At 42.1% G+C, this 17,489-nt stretch overlaps 1 protein-coding gene and 1 long non-coding RNA gene across 8 annotated transcripts in view; one reads left to right on the top strand and one right to left on the bottom strand.

Moving 5' to 3' along the window:
• Positions 1 to 17,489, bottom strand: part of mad1l1 (mitotic arrest deficient 1 like 1) — a 772,508-nt gene that overhangs the window by 97,519 nt on the left and 657,500 nt on the right. The gene's annotated exons all lie outside the window — the stretch shown is intronic.
• The window catches only part of LOC125462265 (uncharacterized), a 135,528-nt gene continuing 129,043 nt past the window's right edge, over positions 11,005 to 17,489 (top strand). Inside the window, exon 1 of the long non-coding RNA XR_007249630.1 lies at positions 11,005 to 11,294. This is a non-coding gene — a long non-coding RNA (uncharacterized LOC125462265). The remainder of the gene's footprint in view (positions 11,295 to 17,489) is intronic.

Consider the following 17,489-nt stretch of genomic DNA (forward strand, 5'->3'; position numbering starts at 1 on the left):
AGATCGTTATACAAAAAGAATTCCAGAGAATGAAACATGGCCAGCTCGGTGAAGAGTTGCCAATGATGGGTGAAAGTACAGGGGTGCACAGAAAGCCAAAGATAGAATGAAGATCAGACAATTTAGATAGGAGAGGGGGAGACTACAGGACTTGTGAAGATGGTGAAACAATGAACAACAAGGGTCATACAAGAATTAAAATCTACGGATGAATGCTTTTAAATTTAAAATATGGAGTTGGTTGGGGGATATGGAGGGAACACAAATATCTACATTGATTGGTAAGAACAGGGGTGATCAATGAATGGGTCAAGGTGCAAGGGAAAGACATGTAGCCAAGTTTTGAATCTTACAGATCCCAGAGAACGGCTGGCTTGGAATACTTGAAAAATATGAGTGTGGAGATGATAAAGGCATGAATCAAGGTTTCATTGGGATTTAGATTCAAGTGAGTGAAGTACAGTTTTACAGAAATGAAAGTTGTGATCATGACCGTGGACATCCACAAGTTCAAAATACTTGCTGGTCTCCTAGTCTCCATGATAAACTCCATGTTAAAATCTATGTCAGCACTCAACCTAGATTTATGGAAACATCTAAGTACCAAAGCTAGCTCAGCAGCTATTACTGGAAGAGGATGGATTCCACAAACATACATTTTCGGAGTAAGAAAAGATAATAGACTTACAAAAAAAAAGTTTCTAACAGAGTAAATGCATAAAGAATGTTCCCAATGACCTTGGAATCTAGAACCGGGGTCATAGGCTAAGGAGAAGGGGTAGGCCATTTAGGACTGAGATGAGGAGACATTTCTTCACCAAAAGAGTGGTGAGTCTTTAGATTTCTCTGACTCAGAAAGCAATTGACGCCAAAACATTGAATTACTTTAAGAAGTTAGATACAGTTTTTAGGCCTAAAGAAATCAATGAATATGGAGAGAAAGCAGGAACACGGTACTAACGTTAACCACGATTGTACTGAATGGTGGAGCAGGCTTGAAGAGCCACTCTTGCTCCTATTTTCTGTGCTTTTAAGAAAAGCTGCTCCCTTCTGCTAGATCAATTCCAGCTATCATTCTTATTTTTGTGTCTTTCAATCCCGTTTTGACAATAATGAATTCTAAAATGATTTTTACTGCAATAGCCTCGGTTATGACCTGCTATAATAACATTGTAGCTTTAAGAATCATGTTAAAATGACATTTCTGCTTTAAAAATCTATATACTGGAAATTAGATTAAAACATCTCTTCAAGGCAAAGGCCACAGTTTGCCTTTTTGACAGTTTCAAAATCTACTGAACTGTACTTCCGCAGCCACAAATCACAAAATCACATTTAGAACGAACCTAGTCTTAGGCATCACAATGGGCCCTTCCAAGGTGCGTCTATTCATCAAGTCTCAACAGATATCAAAGTGGAAGCCATTCAAGTTTCTAACTGAAGCATCTGAAAGGCTGACTGCCTCAGTTAAATAAACAACGGATGAGTCTAGTTCAAATACATGGGCTAATTAGCCCTCATGACTGGAAAGATGACTCGATAGTTTGGAATGGACACATGTTTTAGTGAGAAATGTAGAAAGACCAACTGTACAGCTACCTTGTATGCAGAACTCCAAGAAGGTAGCTCTGAGAAAACATCTTCAGGGAGATGGAAGGGAATTGGATGAAAGAACGACAAAGAGAAAGAAAAACAGAAACCAAACACTGCATTGTTGAAGAAAGGTCAGGAAGTCTGAAAGCATCAAAATCATACAACTTGTGCAGACCAAGGAACCTATCGCTCTCGCAAAATCTCCTGAGTTGATAGGTTCCCGGCACAAGAAAATACCGGAGGCTACTGTAGTTGTTCAACCTGACTCCAAGTGTTAATCTCTTCACATTAACAACAAGGAGCTCAGGGAACAGGCTCCAAAGGTATAGAACTACTATCCTTAAAAATAAGTCTTTGTTTAATGTGTACTTATTTTAATTTTAGCATCTATAATTTCTTGGTAATACCTTACTCTCTTTATTTTTAAGGAACCTTCTGCAAGACCTTGCAATAAAGTAACCTCTAAAACAAAAGCTTGACTGCTGGCCTACTTTAACTTAAATCATTATCGGTTGAAAAAGAGACCAAATGAATGACATATATTCAATTAGTTGATCATGCGGAGGCAGAAAATGGTTATTGCAGCTCCAATAAGGTATTGAAATGTTTCATGCAGTGAACGGTTTTCAAATCTAGCCATTTGACACTCAGCATCGTCCAGGAAACAACAATCAGATGAACATGTGGTTAATCATTTGGTACTCAGTAGGAGAAACACTGACCAGGACACCACAAGAAGTTCCTAAATTATTTCGATAAAACCTGGTTTTAAAAAAAAGGCTGCAAAGGCTTCTACAGGTACATTAAAGGAAATGTTTGGGTAAAACGAATGTGGGCCCATCATAGTCAGAATCAGGAGAATTTAAAATGAGGAACACAGAAATGGCAGAGATGCTGTGTACATCGTGTCTGTTTTCACTGAGGAAGATACAAGAAAATTCCCTGAATTAGAGATTCGAGTAGCTAGAAAGAATGAGGATATGAAGAAAATTTAAAGACGACTGTAGAGGCAAAATTAATGGGATTGGAAGGTGATAAGTCTCTCATACCTTATGTACTACATCCCAGAGTTTTGAAGGAGGTGACTAGAGAGATACCTGACGCATTGGTGATTATCTTCCAAAATTCTGTAATAATTCTGAATGAAACAGTGTGCAGATTCGGTCTCCTTATCTCAAAACATATTATTTTCACAGAGGGAGTGCAATGAATGTGCAGACAGGCTTCCGAGATGCTGGGACTATGCTATGAAGAGAGATTGGACAAACAGGGTATGTATTCTCTCCAGTTTAGAAGAATGGGTGTTCTCTCATTGGAACTAAAATAGTTAAAGGGATAGACCAGGCAGATACAGTTAAGATGTTTCTCCACTTGGGGACCTTGAAACAGAGGCACAATTTGAAAATAATGTTATATTAGGTCTGAGAAGAAAAGAAGTTATTTTGCTCAGATGGTTCTGCACTTTTGGAATCCTCTACTACAGAGGACCATGGAGTCTTAGTGTTTAAATACATTTAAGATGGAAATGGTGGCTTCTGATTACTCATGGTTTACAGGGTTATTGAAGGCATTGAAGTACCCATTCAATGAAGATTGTATTGAATGGCATGACAGACCTGATGAGCTGAATAGCTTTCACCTGTTCCTACAGTATCTTTAACATAAATTAGCAAAAGAAACAAATGGGTGTTCAGTTTTATGACCTTATACAAAATACTGCAAAACAAAATTCCTCCTGCTGAAGGACAGACTTAAATCTATGAACTTTTAACTGAGACAAAGTGCTGTTAACCAAGGCAGGCTAACACTGAAATGTCAAAGTCTGAAAAATGGATTTTAAATTCTTGCTCTATTTTTAGCTTTTGTCCCTTGGTGTTTGTTCTAAACTATAATGAATTCTTCAGCTTTAGAGGTTTAGTTTCCAATTCCCAGGCATTCCAATTTTTAAAAATTCAGCTTTGAGTAGGTATCTCTCCCAGGTATTAACCCAAGCCCCAAGTGAAAGTCCTTTTACGATTTTGCATTATGGTTTGTTTCAGTCAGAAATTACATTGAGGCTGTATGTGCAAATCAAGTGAGACAGTCAAGGAGGTACAAAGATAAATAATAAGAAATGACAGGAACTGGTCTTTTGGCCCCTTGAACCTGCTTAACTATTCAGTAAGCTCATACCTAACCTGAGTGTGGTCTCAATGCCACTTTCCTGCCTATCTCCCATAATCTCTGATGCCCTTGTCGATAAAAAGTCTGTCTGAATCGATCCTTAAGTATACAGTTGACCCAGCACTGATCACTATGACACTCCACGATCTACTATATGCCAAACTAAATATTACCCATTTATACAGACTCTCTGTTTCCTATTAGTTAACTGATCCTTTACCTAGGCTAATATAATGCATCCAACACAGTCAAATCTTATCTTCTGTCATTACTGTTCACGTGGCATCTTATCGAATGCCTTCAAGAAATCCAAATACGTTGTTTCTAGTGATTTTCCATTATCTGTCCTGCTTGTTAAATCCTCAATGTCTGAAGTTAGGGCTCCAGTTCGTTGACTTGGAGCTATATTCTTCAAGCTGAAGGCACCTACTTGTAAACATGTGATAATGGGAACTGCAGATGCTGGAGAATCCAAGATAATGAAATGTGAGGCTGGATGAACACAGCAGGCCCAGCAGCATCTCAGGGGCACAAAAGCTGACACTTTGGGCCTAGACCCTTCATCAGACGTCAGCTTTTGTGCTCCTGAGATGCTGCTGGGCCTGCTATGTTCATCCAGCTTCACATTTCATTACTTGTAAACATGATTGCCATGGACCATCAAGGTAACTATGATTTCCCACATGCTACAGCTGCAACACATCGCCAGCTGAGAATCTTTACTTCATTTTTATTTAACTAATTAAATCTCAAATTTAGAATACCACTTAATGATTATCCATATTTATACTACTGATTTGAATCACATGCTGTAAGTATAATACTTAAAACTTCCCTCAACAGTTTAAATTACGGTCCCATTTAGAAGGAAAATAAGCCTTAAAATTAACAACTTATTTATCTGCATAAATAATAAGTTCAAACTTCAGCTTTTGGGTTTTGCATCCTCTGGCTCCTGTTCTTGGGTTACTCTTTTGTTAGAATGCCGGAACGGCAGCACGGTGGCTCACTGATTAGCACTGCTGCCTCACAGCACCAGGGACCTGAGTTCAATTTCACCCTTCAGTGACTGTCAGCGTGGAGTTTGCACATTCTTCCCGTGCCCGCATAGGTTTCATCTGGGTGCTTCGGTTTCCTCCCACAGTGCATAGATGAGCAGGCTAGGTGGACTGGCCGTGCTAAATTGCCAGTGTTCAGGGATGTGTATATTACGTGGGTTATGGGGGATGGGTCTGGGTAGAATGCTCTGAGGGTTAGTGTGGACTTGTTGGGCTGAAGGGCTGGTTTCCACACTGTAGGGAATCTAAGGAACAGCACTTCTCTCACATATTAATTCCCAGATTTAAGCACTCGGTTTTGCTGCACTCAGTCTCTACTGTCACCTTTATGTGGCTTACTTCACACATCTATTAAACTCCCTATATTTGTACCAGCACAGATTCCAGTTTGAGGAGCCACTGTTAGCCAGGATTTCAGTTTGAAATAGTAATCTAACTATCCCACCGTTGCCTATATGGTTACCATTCACGATGACTGAAAAAAAATTGCAGTTTGCTATTGCAGTTAAGTTAAACGCTAAACCCAAACATAACCAGATTTTTTAAAAGGATGAACCCTTAAAAAAACCCTCACTTACCAAATTCCTGGATTTAAGTACTCAGATTTGCTGCAATTCTTTTGGGGTTATCACCTTCATGTCCCTAAAATTCTTTCATGCCAGAAGATCTGCAGACCAATTCCTACCTTATATACTTTTAGTGGGTGTTCCCAGTTCTTGGATGGACCAGTGAAATAAATTCTGCGTGACACTGCAGCTTGTGAATGGGTAGAAAGAGAGGGTGGGAAATATTGGAAGGACTCATCAGCAACCATTATGTTGTTCCTACCTCTTAGTCCTGTCAACTAAGCAGACAGAATGGCACAATGTAAATATGGTAAAGAAAAGCTCTAAGAACTTAAAAGTGTGAGAAATAAGAAGATATTCTGTTGTAGAAAGCTTTGAAAAAATCAGCTTAATGCCTGGGTAAAATATTTACAGAAGTTAATTCTTGGAAATGCCAGAGTGCATCAAAGGTACAGTTTTTAAAAAGTTTAAAGATTATTTGGCATTGAAAGCTTTTGAGAGGACAAATAAACATGACAATTTTACCACTGAATCATAAAAAGTATTCTGTGCCAGTACTCTGTTGTATTTTTTTAATTGATTTTTTAATGAAATCTGATAATGGGGCATGGAGGAAGAGACACTGTTAATATCACTGATTATATTTATGTTTAATTTCAAGGATGGCAGACATACAGCAGAGAACACTCACATGGCATACTGTTAAGGTCCAATGAAAATGCATTGTAGCATTCAAACAAATTTCAAATGGAGCTAAAATGAACATTTTGTCACGAGCAAACATTAACTATTTCAGTACTGAATTATAAACAGCACAGTACAGAATGATAAAACATAAAATGTTATGGCATCAATGTATTTAAGGGGAAGTGAAGTGAAACGCGAGGATGAAAAGAACAGAATATTCTCCTGACATAAAGATGAGAAGGAACACGCTCATTGGGAGCATGATCACATATTTGAAACAAAAACTGAAATTGCTGGAAAATCTCAACAAGCCTGGCAGCATCTGTGGAGAGGAATCAGAGTTAATGTTTCAGGTCTGGTGATCCTTCTTCAGAACTGTTGGCAGCTAGGAAAAGGATGGTTTTATAGAGAAGATCGAGTGGTGATGGTGGAGGAGGTGGTGGTGGTGGTGGGGGGGGGGGGGGGGGGGGGGGGGTGGCGAGGGGGGGGGTGGGGAGGAGATGAATAAACAATAAGTGGAGATGGAGTCCAAAAAGAGAAAAAAACAGAAAAAGGAGTGGATAAAGACCAGCCTAGGAGAACAAATAGCTGCTAATAGGATCTACTAGTAGCTGACAAGAAGTAGTGTGTTGTAGCAGCCCATGTGATGACAAGGTCTGGTGTGTGGGAGTGTGGGAAAAGTGCTCAAACTTTAAAATTGTTGTATCTGATATTAAGTCGCGAAGTCTACAGAGTTCCCAAGCAGAAAATTAGGTCTTATTCCTCCAGTTTGTACTGAGCTTCACTGGAGCACTTCAGCAAACCTGAGGCAGAGATGTTGGCTAGAGAACATGGTGTGTTGATGTGGCAAGCAACAGGAAGCTAAGGGTCTTTTTGTGGACAGAACATAAATGTTCTGCGAAGCGGTCACCCAGTCTGTGCTTCATTTCCCCAATGTAGCAGAGCCCTCACTATGAGCAGAAAACACAGTAGAAGTGCAGGGAAAGCACTGCTTCACATGGAAAATGTGTTTGGGACCTTGGAAAGTGAGGAGGTAGGAAGTAAACAGGCAGGTGTTACACCTTCTACGATTGCAGCAGTAGGCGCCATTAGACTGTGGGAACATGTAGGGAGTGAAAGAGGAGTTGACCAGGGTGTCCCAGAGGGAACAGTGCTTACGGAAGACTGACAAGGGAGGGGAGGGGAATGTGCGTCTGGTGGTGGCACCCTGCTGGGGATGGTGGAAATGGTGGGTATGATCTTCTGGATGCAGATGCCGATGGGATGGTAAGTGAAGACAAGGGGGAAACCCGACTACTGTAGTGGGAGGGAAGAGAGAGGGTGAGGGCTGAAGTGCAGGAGTTTGGACAGACCCAGTTCAGGAGTTGAGGAAGAGGATAGGCATTTTGGAGGCCACCCTGTTGAAGTTGGCATCATCAGAACGGATGCAATGGAGATGGAGGAACTGAGAGAATGGAATAGTGTCTTTGTGGGAAGCAGGAATGTAAGGATGTATAGTCAAGGTAACCAATAAAGCTGGTGGGTTTGAAGTGGATATTGGTAGCTAGGCTATCCCCAGAAATGGAAACAGAAATATCAAGGAAGAGAGGTAGGAATCAGAGATGGGCAAGGTGAACGGGAGTCCTGCCAAATATTGGAAGTGAAGTAGATTACATCAGCATGGACAGATTAGGTCACATAATCTCTTTCTGTGGTGTAAATTCAAAGCAGTTCTAAGATCGCTCTGGGGCTTTGATGGGCTGACAACATGAAATTGATTTCCAATTGAATTGGCTCCAAAGTGAACCAGTACAGACCGTGATTGGTGGCTATTCTGGGTTTCAGTGTCAATTAATAATCAGAGGTAGAGTTGTGCTCCCTACCGAGTACACTGGAATAGACTCCAACACAATCCAGTCAGCTTCAGTTGCAACTGGGAACAGGGAATTGTTGCTGTTCAAGGCAAAAGGCTGTCTGCAAAAATTAACTTGAAGTTACCTTCTTAAACAGTAGATGAGCTTTGGCCTCTTGGCTATCTAATGACGAGTAAACCTTTCCAGAAAGCAAGCTATTTTTTATAGTTGCTTCTTGCTTTTTGAAAAAAAAACAGAAAGCTTGCCAAATCCTGGCAATCCAACTTGTTCACTTGAAGCGCAAAAGGATCGAGTCAAGACTGATCAGTGCTCATCTTACCGACCCTCGAAGATTGCCCTGTAGGGATGGGTGAGAGGAAGAACAGGTTAGGGAGGCAGAGACAGGCTGGGCTGGTTTTGGGATGCAGTGGGGGGAGGGGATGAGCTTGGCTGGTTGTGTGGTGCAGTGGGGGGAGGGGAGAACTGGGCTGGTTGTGGGATGCGGTGGGGGAAGGGGAGATTTTGAAGCTGGTGAAGTCCACATTGATACCATTGGGCTGCAGGGTTCCCAAGCGGAATATGAGTTGCTGTTCCTGCAACCTTCGGGTGGCATCATTGTGGCACTGCAGGAGGCCCATGATGGACATGTCATCTAAAGAATGGGAGGGGGAGTTGAAATGGTTCGCGACTGGGACGTGCAGTTGTTTATTGCCAACCGAGTGGAGGTGTTCTGCAAAGCGGTCCCCAAGCCTCCGCTTGGTTTCCCCAATGTGGAGGAAGCCACACTGGGTACAATGAATACAGTATACCACATTGGCAGATGTGCAGGTGAACCTCTGCTTAATATGGAATCTGCCATCTACAATCCGACACCACCACCCAAGACATTTTTCCATCCCCACCCTTGTCTGCTTTCCGGAGAGACCACTCTCTCCGTGACTCCCTTGTTCGCTCCACACTGCCCTCCAACCCCACCACACCCGGCACCTTCCCCTGTAACCGCAGGAAGTGCTACACTTGCCCCCACACCTCCTCCCTCACCCCCATCCCAGGCCCCAAGATGACTTTCCATATTAAGCAGAGGTTCACCTGCACATCTGCCAATGTGGTATACTGCATCCATTGTACAAAATCACAAAATGGTGGAAGCAATAACCAAAATACACGCAAATTCAACGCAGCTCAAAAGCAGATAAAATGTAGTAGAGCCAAAAACACCAAAATTAATCACTGGCCACATGGAGAACAATCACATGATCAAAACTAGATGTTAAAAGGATTACGGTTGAGCAAGTTAACATAGTCTTAATGGAAATATTTTTAAACCATCAAGAACAATTTATCAATGGTCAACGAGTGTGGTTCTCCAGAAATTGTTCTATCAAGACTAAGGGACTGTTGAGATTACCCGTCAAACATACACACTCAAAGATGGACCATCTTAGACAAGTCCATCAGTCAAAAACTACAACTGCCAACCTCAAAAGTGCAGTTGGTTGAAAACCCTTTGCTTTTGTGCAAGAAATTCCTACCTATAAGAATTTCATGGCAACTGATCAAGTTGCTTGGATTGCAGTTTTAACAGCATCTACACCCAGATATGCTAATGTATGCAGTACAATGTGTTACAGAGGTAAAAAAATTTGAAGGGTTGAGTTAGACCTGAGGTTATGCAGCTCCCAGAGTAACTATCAACTAGGCACACTTTAAACGTTATTAACATATTTTCCTCCTCTCCTTCAGTGGTCTCGTTAGGTATCAGAGAATAGAATCACATGGAATGACATCAACATGCATGAAACAGATGAAGGGGCATAAAATAATCAACTTGCTGTGATGCTTTATTTCCTTTCGATAATAAAAACAGCCATATTTATGTTTGGTCTTAATAATTACACAACTGAGAATCACAAAGTTAGATTTGGAGAATTAAAGGAAAAGGTGATGAAAATTGGAACTGACAAAGGAGATTCAAAGGTCCTAAAAGCATAAGAGAGTCTTATTGGGGTGACACAGTTGGTGTTCAAGATTATAATGAGTAACAGACAATGACTCTACTTTCACAAATGGCAAATAAAATTTTAGTAAAGCTAAACTGACATTTGACATTTAACTTTAGGAAGCTGCTTTCTTGTACAATTCCCAAACAGAAGTGCAACAATTAATCCACATCCAGACCTCTGTCAAAGCATTGCCATTCTGCAGTTAATATTAGCTCAAGGTATATTTGGGTGGGCCTTGCACTGATTAACCAGCTGTAGGTGGGAGGGTTGTTCTAAATGAACTTTATCACTTTGCCATTAGTCAGCATTACTTGAAGCATCACTGGGCACTTGAAAGCAACATCTCCTGCTATGGGAGTCAGAGAACAAAACTGTGACCAAAAATGTACAAGCCTTATTTTAAACATTGTTATCCAGATTCCAGTATGTTACAGATGCATAGCCATTGGTGATTTTGCCTCACTGTTTCCTCATTCTATGCAAAATGATTTCACAGTTAACTCCTTTTGCAGTGACCATTTCTTTTCCAGAATTCTAAAAATGTTGCACTGTGAAGTTTGTGAATAGTTAAATTACTTGCCTACACGCAAGCTTATATCTATCAGAGGTAAACCTAGAAATAAAAAAAAAGTTGAAGGATATGAATCTGAAATGGAGTGTGACTAGATTTCATTTCCTGAGATTGTTGATAAGTAACTGATATTCCAGGCCATCGCCAGCATATGGCAACATAAGAACGAGAAAATGAATCACACATTCACAATGCAGGACCTCTGGGGGTTCAAGAATCACAGCAAGGGAAGTGAGGCAATGATAATATCCTTTGCCCTGTGATGGGTACTGCAAAATAATAAGCTGCCAAGTGGATTATGAATGGCTCTCCTTGTGCTTTTGTTTTTCCATTAAATGATTTAAATATAGACAAGACAGTTAGTTTAAATGCTTGTTAATTCAGAGACTTGCAACTATCTCTTCCCCAAGGTTACTGAAGAACATAAATGCAGATTCACATTTGAATTCTAATAGCTTCGAAGGAAGTACATGGAGGGAGAGGAGGGGCAAGAGAAAAGAACAAAAGGGAATGTCTGTTATAGAGTAAAAGGCAGCCAAGATTAAATTATATATAGATAACGGCTCAAGAAAATAAGATAGGAATTGAACAAGTAACAAAATAACAATGTGTCTCGAGGAGCTGCAAATTATCAACAGCAGTATCATTGCCAGAACTTGCTGCCCGAAAAAAAGAGCAGTGGTTGTGATCTGAAATTGTTGAACTAATTTTTCAGATTGGAAAGCTGTAAACTGCTCATCTGAAAGTTTAGGGTGTTATTCCTCAAACATCTATGGAGTTTCACTGAATGGTGCAGGAGGCCAAGGACAAGAACGACAAAGGTAATTTATCTTTCATTCTACAAATGCTGCGGGTCTGCCGGGCACTTTCAGCATTTTCCCTTTTTATTTAAGTAACCGTGGGTTACACTGGTAAAACAGGATGAAATGGAGAGGGAGGAAACTTATGTGAAGCAAAAGCACCAGCACAGACCAGTTGGGCAGAACTGCCTTTTTCAGAGATAGCAGGAACTGTCGATGCTGGAGTCTGAGATATTAAGGTGTGGAGCTGGTTGAACTCAGCAGGCCAAACAGCATCAAAGGAGCAGGAAAGATGATATTTCAGGTCTGGACCCTTCTTCTGAAGAAAGGTCCGGACCTGAAACATCAGCTTTCCTGCTCCTCTGACATTGCCTGGCCTGCTGTGTTCATTCAGCTCCACACCTTGTTATCATTGTCTTTTTCAGGCTGTGTAGTGTTAACATGAGGGGGAAGCAGTGGAATTGTCACTGCACTAATGATCCAGAGTTCCAGGTTCATGTCACAGGTATTTGGGTTGAATCACACCATGGCTGATGGTGGAAATTGAATTCAATTAGTAGATTTGAACCATAAGACCATAGAGAAATAGGAGCAGGTAGTGGCTGTTGAGTCCCTTGAGCTGCTCCTCAAAATCAAGATGATCATGGCCGATTTGACAGTTCTCAAGCTCACTTTTCTGCGCTTTCCTCACAATTCATGATTCCCTTACTGATCAGGAATCTATCTAACTCAGCCTTAAATATACATAAGAATTCTGTCCCTACAGGTCTCTGCGGCAAGGAGCTCCAAAGCCTCTCAACCTTCTGTGGGAAGAAAATCCTCCTTGACTCAAATTTAAATCGGCGCCCCTTTATTCTGCGAGTATATCCCATTATCCTAGACTGTCCCATGAGGGGTAACATTTTCTCAGCATTTACCCTGTCACGCTTCTCATTCTTCTAAGCTCCAATTAACAGAAATCCAACCTGTTCAGTGTTTGCAAAAAGCCAAATCCTCGACACCAAGGATCATCCTAGTGAGCATTTTCGGAACTGCCTCCAATGAAATGTTATCTTTCCTGAAGCAAGGGCACCAAAACTTCGCTCAGTACTCCATATGTCATCTCACCAGTGCCTTGTACAATTACAAAATTGAAATGAACTGACAATGTGGAAAACTGTCAAGGTAGGTCCTTTATACTAAAACAAGGACATATCCAACCCGAACAATACTGCCCCATCAGTCGACTCTTGATCATCAGTAAAATGATGGAAGGCGTCATCAAGCAGCATCTACCCAGTTGGGGTTCCACCAGGGCCACTCAGTTACTCACCTCATTACAGCCTTGCTTCAAAGACAGACAAAGAAGCTGAATTCCAGAGGTGAGATGGAACATCATGACTGCATTCGACTGAGTGTGGCATCACAATTTCCTGAGATTGTTGATAAGAATTGGGTATTGAAGATAAAAAGTCTCCACTGGTAGGAATCATACCTGACACATAGGAAGGTGGTATAGGAGGTCAATTATTGCAGCTCCAAGACACTACTGGATTGCTCTAAGCCCAACCATCTTCTGCTGCTTCACCAATGACCTTCATCATAAGGTCAGAAGTGGGGATATTTGCCGATGACTACACAATGTTCAACACTATTTGCAACTCCTCAGATACTGAAGCAGTCCATGTTCAAATGCAACAAGATCTGGACAATATCCAGGCTAACAAGGGCCAAATAACGTCCATGTCATAATTCCAGGCAATGACTATCTCCAAAAAGAGGCAATCTAATGACTTTCCCTTGACATTCAATGGTGCTACCATTACTGAATCCCACACTATCAACATAGAACATAGAGCAGTACAGCTCATTACAGGCCCTTCGGCCCACAATGTTGTGGCGAACTTTTACCTGAAACCTAAGGTCTAGCTAACCTCCACTGCTATCTTATACTATCATCCATATGTCTATCTAATAGCCGCTTAAATGCCCCTACTGAGGCCGATTCCACTACCCTCTCAGGCAATGCATTCCATGCCCCTACCACTCTCTGAGTAAAGAGCCTACCTCTGACGTCTCTCCGGTATCTACCTCCGCTCACTTTAAAACTATGTCCCCTCGTAATAGCTACCTCCACCCTAGGAAAATGTCTGTAACTGGCTACTCTATCTATACCGCTGATCATTTTGTACACCTCTATCAAGTCACCTCTCATCCTTTGTTGTTCTAAAGAGAAAAGCTCTAGCTCTCTCAACCTTTCCTCATAAGACCTTCTCTCTATTCCAGGCAACATCCTGGTAAATCTCCTCTGCACCTTTCCAATGCTTCCACATCTTTCCTGTAACGAGGTGACCAGAACTGGACACAATGCTGCAGATGTGGCCGAACCAGGCCTTTGTATAGCTGGAGCATAACTTCACGGCTCTTGAACTCAAGCTATCTATTACTGAAAGCTAACACACCATACGCTATCTTAACAACTCTATAAATCTGGGTAGCTGCTTTCAGGGAACTGTGAACATGAACCCCAAGATCCCTCTGCTCCTCTACACTGCCAAGAATCTTTACATTAACCCTGTATTCTGCTTTCAAGTTTGTCCTTCCAAAATGAATCACCTCACACTTTTCAGGGTTCAAGTCCATCTGCCACTTCTTAGCCCAGCTCTGTCAATGACCCTTTGTAACCGGGAACAGCCCTCTGCACTATCCACAACATGACCCACTTTCGTATCATCCGCGAACTTGCTAATCTACCCTTCCAGTCCTTCATCCAAATCATTTACAAAAATCACAAATAGAAGAGGACCCAGTATAGATCCTTGTGGTACACTACTTGTAACTGAGTACCACATCGAATATTTTCTGTCCACTACAACCCTTTGTCCTCTAAAGGTCAGCAAATTCTGAATCCAATCTGCCACATTTCCCCCTTTTCCTATGCCTCCTTACCTTCTGCAGACCATGGGGAAGCTTAACAAACGGCTTACTTAAATCCACGTATACCACGTACACTGCTCTACCTTCATCCATGTGCTTGGTCACCTCTTCATAGAATTCAGTAAGGTTTGTGAGGCATGATCTACGCCTCACAAATCCATGCTGTCTATCACTAATCAAACTGTGCCTTTCCAAGTGATCATAAATCCTGTCTCTCAGAGCCCTTTCCAATAATTTGCCCACCACTGACGTAAGATTATCTGGTCAGTAATTTCCAGGGTTATTCCTGTTCCCTTTTTTGAACAAAGGAATGCCGTTTGCCTCTTTCCAATCTTTCAGCACTAAACCTGTGGACAGTGAGGGCAAAAAGATCATTGCCGAACGCCCTGTGATCAAGTCCTCACTTCCCGTAGAATCCTTGGATAAATCCCATTAGGCCTGGGGGACTTATCTATCTTCAACTTCCTCAGAATTCCTAGCACATCTTCTTTACTAACATCAACCTCCTCCACCTCATCTGCCTGTTTCACAACATCCTCCTCTGCAACTAGGTCCCTCTCAATTGTGAATGCTGAAGAAAAGTATTCATTAAGGACCTCTCCTTTCTCTGTAGGCTCTGTGCACAAATTACTTGACAATCCTTGATCGGCCCTAGTCTTTCTCTGGTCACTCTCTTATTCTGCACATACGTTAAGAAGTCTTGGAGTTTTTCCTGATCCTATCTTCCAAGGTTTTCTCATGCCCCCTTATAGCTCTCCAAAGCCCTTTCTTCAGCTCCTTCCTGGCTAACTTGTATCCCTATAGAGCTTTTTCCATTCCTCTTCACCTAAACCTTACATAAGCCTCCTTGTTCCTCTTAACCAGTCGTTCGACCTCTCTCGAGAGCCATGGCTCCCTCACTTGACCGCATCTTCCCTGCCTGCTAGGGACAAACATATCGAGCACATGCAGTATGCATTCCTTAAACAATCTCCACATTTCTGTGGTGCTCTTCCCTGGCAACATCTGTTCCCAATTTTTGTTACCCAGCTCTTGCCTAACTGAATTTTAATTACCCTTCCCCCAATTATAAACTTTACCCTGTCATATGTACCTATCCTTGTTCATGATTATCGTGAAAGAAACTAAGTTATGATTGAAACCTCCAAAATGGTCTCCTATCAGCAGGTCTAAGACTTGGCCCAGTTCATTGCCAAGCACCAAATCCAATATGACCTCTCCTGGTGTTGGTCTATCTACGTACTGTGTCAGGTATCCTCCTTAAACCAGTGGACAAAATCTGCTCCATCTAAACCATTACAACTAAAATGTTTCCAATCAATATTTGGAAAGTTGAAGTCACCTACAACTACAACCCTGTGATTTTTGCCCCTTTGCAGTATCTGCCTCCCAACCTGTTCCTCTACTGCTCTGCAACTATTAGGGGGTCTGTAAAACAAAATAAAAACCCAAAATGACTTCTCCTTTCGTGTTCCTGACCTCAGCCCGAACTGACTCTGTAGACATATCATTCTCAAACTGCCTTTCAGTAGCTGCTGTACTAGCCCTGACCAGCAATGCCACTCCCCTACCTCTTTTTCCACCCTCCCTATTTCTTTTAAAGCATCTAAATCCCGAAACTTCGAACAACCATTCCTCTCCCCGAGTTACCCAAGTCTCTGTAATGACCATGACATCGTAGTTCCAAGTACTGACCCATGCTCTAAGTTCATCCGCTTTATTTCTGATACTTCTAGCATTGAAGTATACACATGACAAACCATCTCTGTGGCCACAATTACATTCCATCGACCATTTCTTTACAAACCACCTCACTCCCTGTTGTGTCTGTTGGGAGGCTGAATACCTCATCCGATGAATTACAAATCTGGTTCCCCATCCCCTGCCAAACTAGTTTAAACCATCACATACAGCTCTAGCAAACCCCCCTCCCAGGAGAGCTGTGCCCTTCTGGTTCAGGTGCAACCCATCCTTACTGTACAGGTCCCACATTCCGCAAAATGTGCTCCAATTATCCACATAATGGAAGCCCTCCCTCCTACACCAGCCCGTGTTTAGCTGCACTCTCTCCCTATTTCTTACCTCGTTATCACGTGGCACTGGTAGTAATCCAGAGGTAACTACCCTGTTTTTCCTGGACTTCAGCTTCCAACCTAACTCCCTGTACTCGTTTTTCACATTCTCAGTCCTTTTTCTACTGATGTCACTGGTACCGATGTGTACCATGGCTGCTGGTTGCTCACTCTCCCTCCTTAAGGATCTTGAAGACACGATCCGAGACATCACGGACCCTGGCACCCGGGAGGCAACATACCATCTGTTCATCTCGTTCGTATCCAAAGAACCACCTGTCTGTGCCTCGTCCTATTGAATCCTCCGCTACAGTTGCTCTTCTATTCTCCCTCCTTCCCTTCTTTGCCACAGGGTCAGGCTCCAACATCCTTGGAGTTACCATTAACCAGAAGCTCAATTGGGCTGGCCACAATAAACACAGTGACTGCAAGAGCAGGTCAGAGGCTAGGAATACTGTGGTGAGTAACTCATCTACTGACTCCCCAAAACCTGTCCACCATTGACAAGGTAAATCATTATACAGCACAAAGCAACCCGCTTGAGTGGCACCACATCCACTATCATACACTCCCTTCACCACCAATGATCAGTAGTAGCAGTGTGTACTATCTACATCAACCACTGCAGAAATTCATCAAAGGTCATTAGACAGCAACTTCCAAACACACAATCACTTCCATCCAGAAGTACAAGGACGGCAGATCCTAGGGGACACCACCACATGTAGGTTCCCTCCAAGCCACTCACCATCCTGAATTGGAAATATATTATTCCTTCATTGTGGCTGAACCAAGGTCCTGGAATTGCCTCCGTAAGGGCATTGTAGGTCACCCTTCAGGACATGGACAGCAACTGTTCAAGGCAGCAGCTCATCACCACCTTCTAAACAGCAACTATGGATGGGCAATAAATGCTGGCTAGTCAGCGATTCCTACATCCTATGAATGAATAAAAAAAAGGATTCTTTACTCTTATACTCTTCTACAAATAAGATCCAACGTTCCATTAGACTTCCTGAATACCTGCTGCACCTGTGTGCTGGCTTTCTGTGTTTTTATTGGTACTTCTGATCCCACAAACTTACTGGTTAGGCAAAGAGAAAGAGATTCTTGTGGTGCAGTAGTAGTGCCCTTATCAATGAGCCAGGGGACCCAGGTTCAAGTCTTACCTGCTAAAGGTTTATAAGAACATCTCTGAATGGATTGTTTAGGAAATGCCTGCAAGCAA

Source organism: Stegostoma tigrinum, chromosome 23 (assembly GCF_030684315.1).
Source record: "Stegostoma tigrinum isolate sSteTig4 chromosome 23, sSteTig4.hap1, whole genome shotgun sequence".
Lineage (NCBI taxonomy): Eukaryota > Metazoa > Chordata > Chondrichthyes > Orectolobiformes > Stegostomatidae > Stegostoma > Stegostoma tigrinum.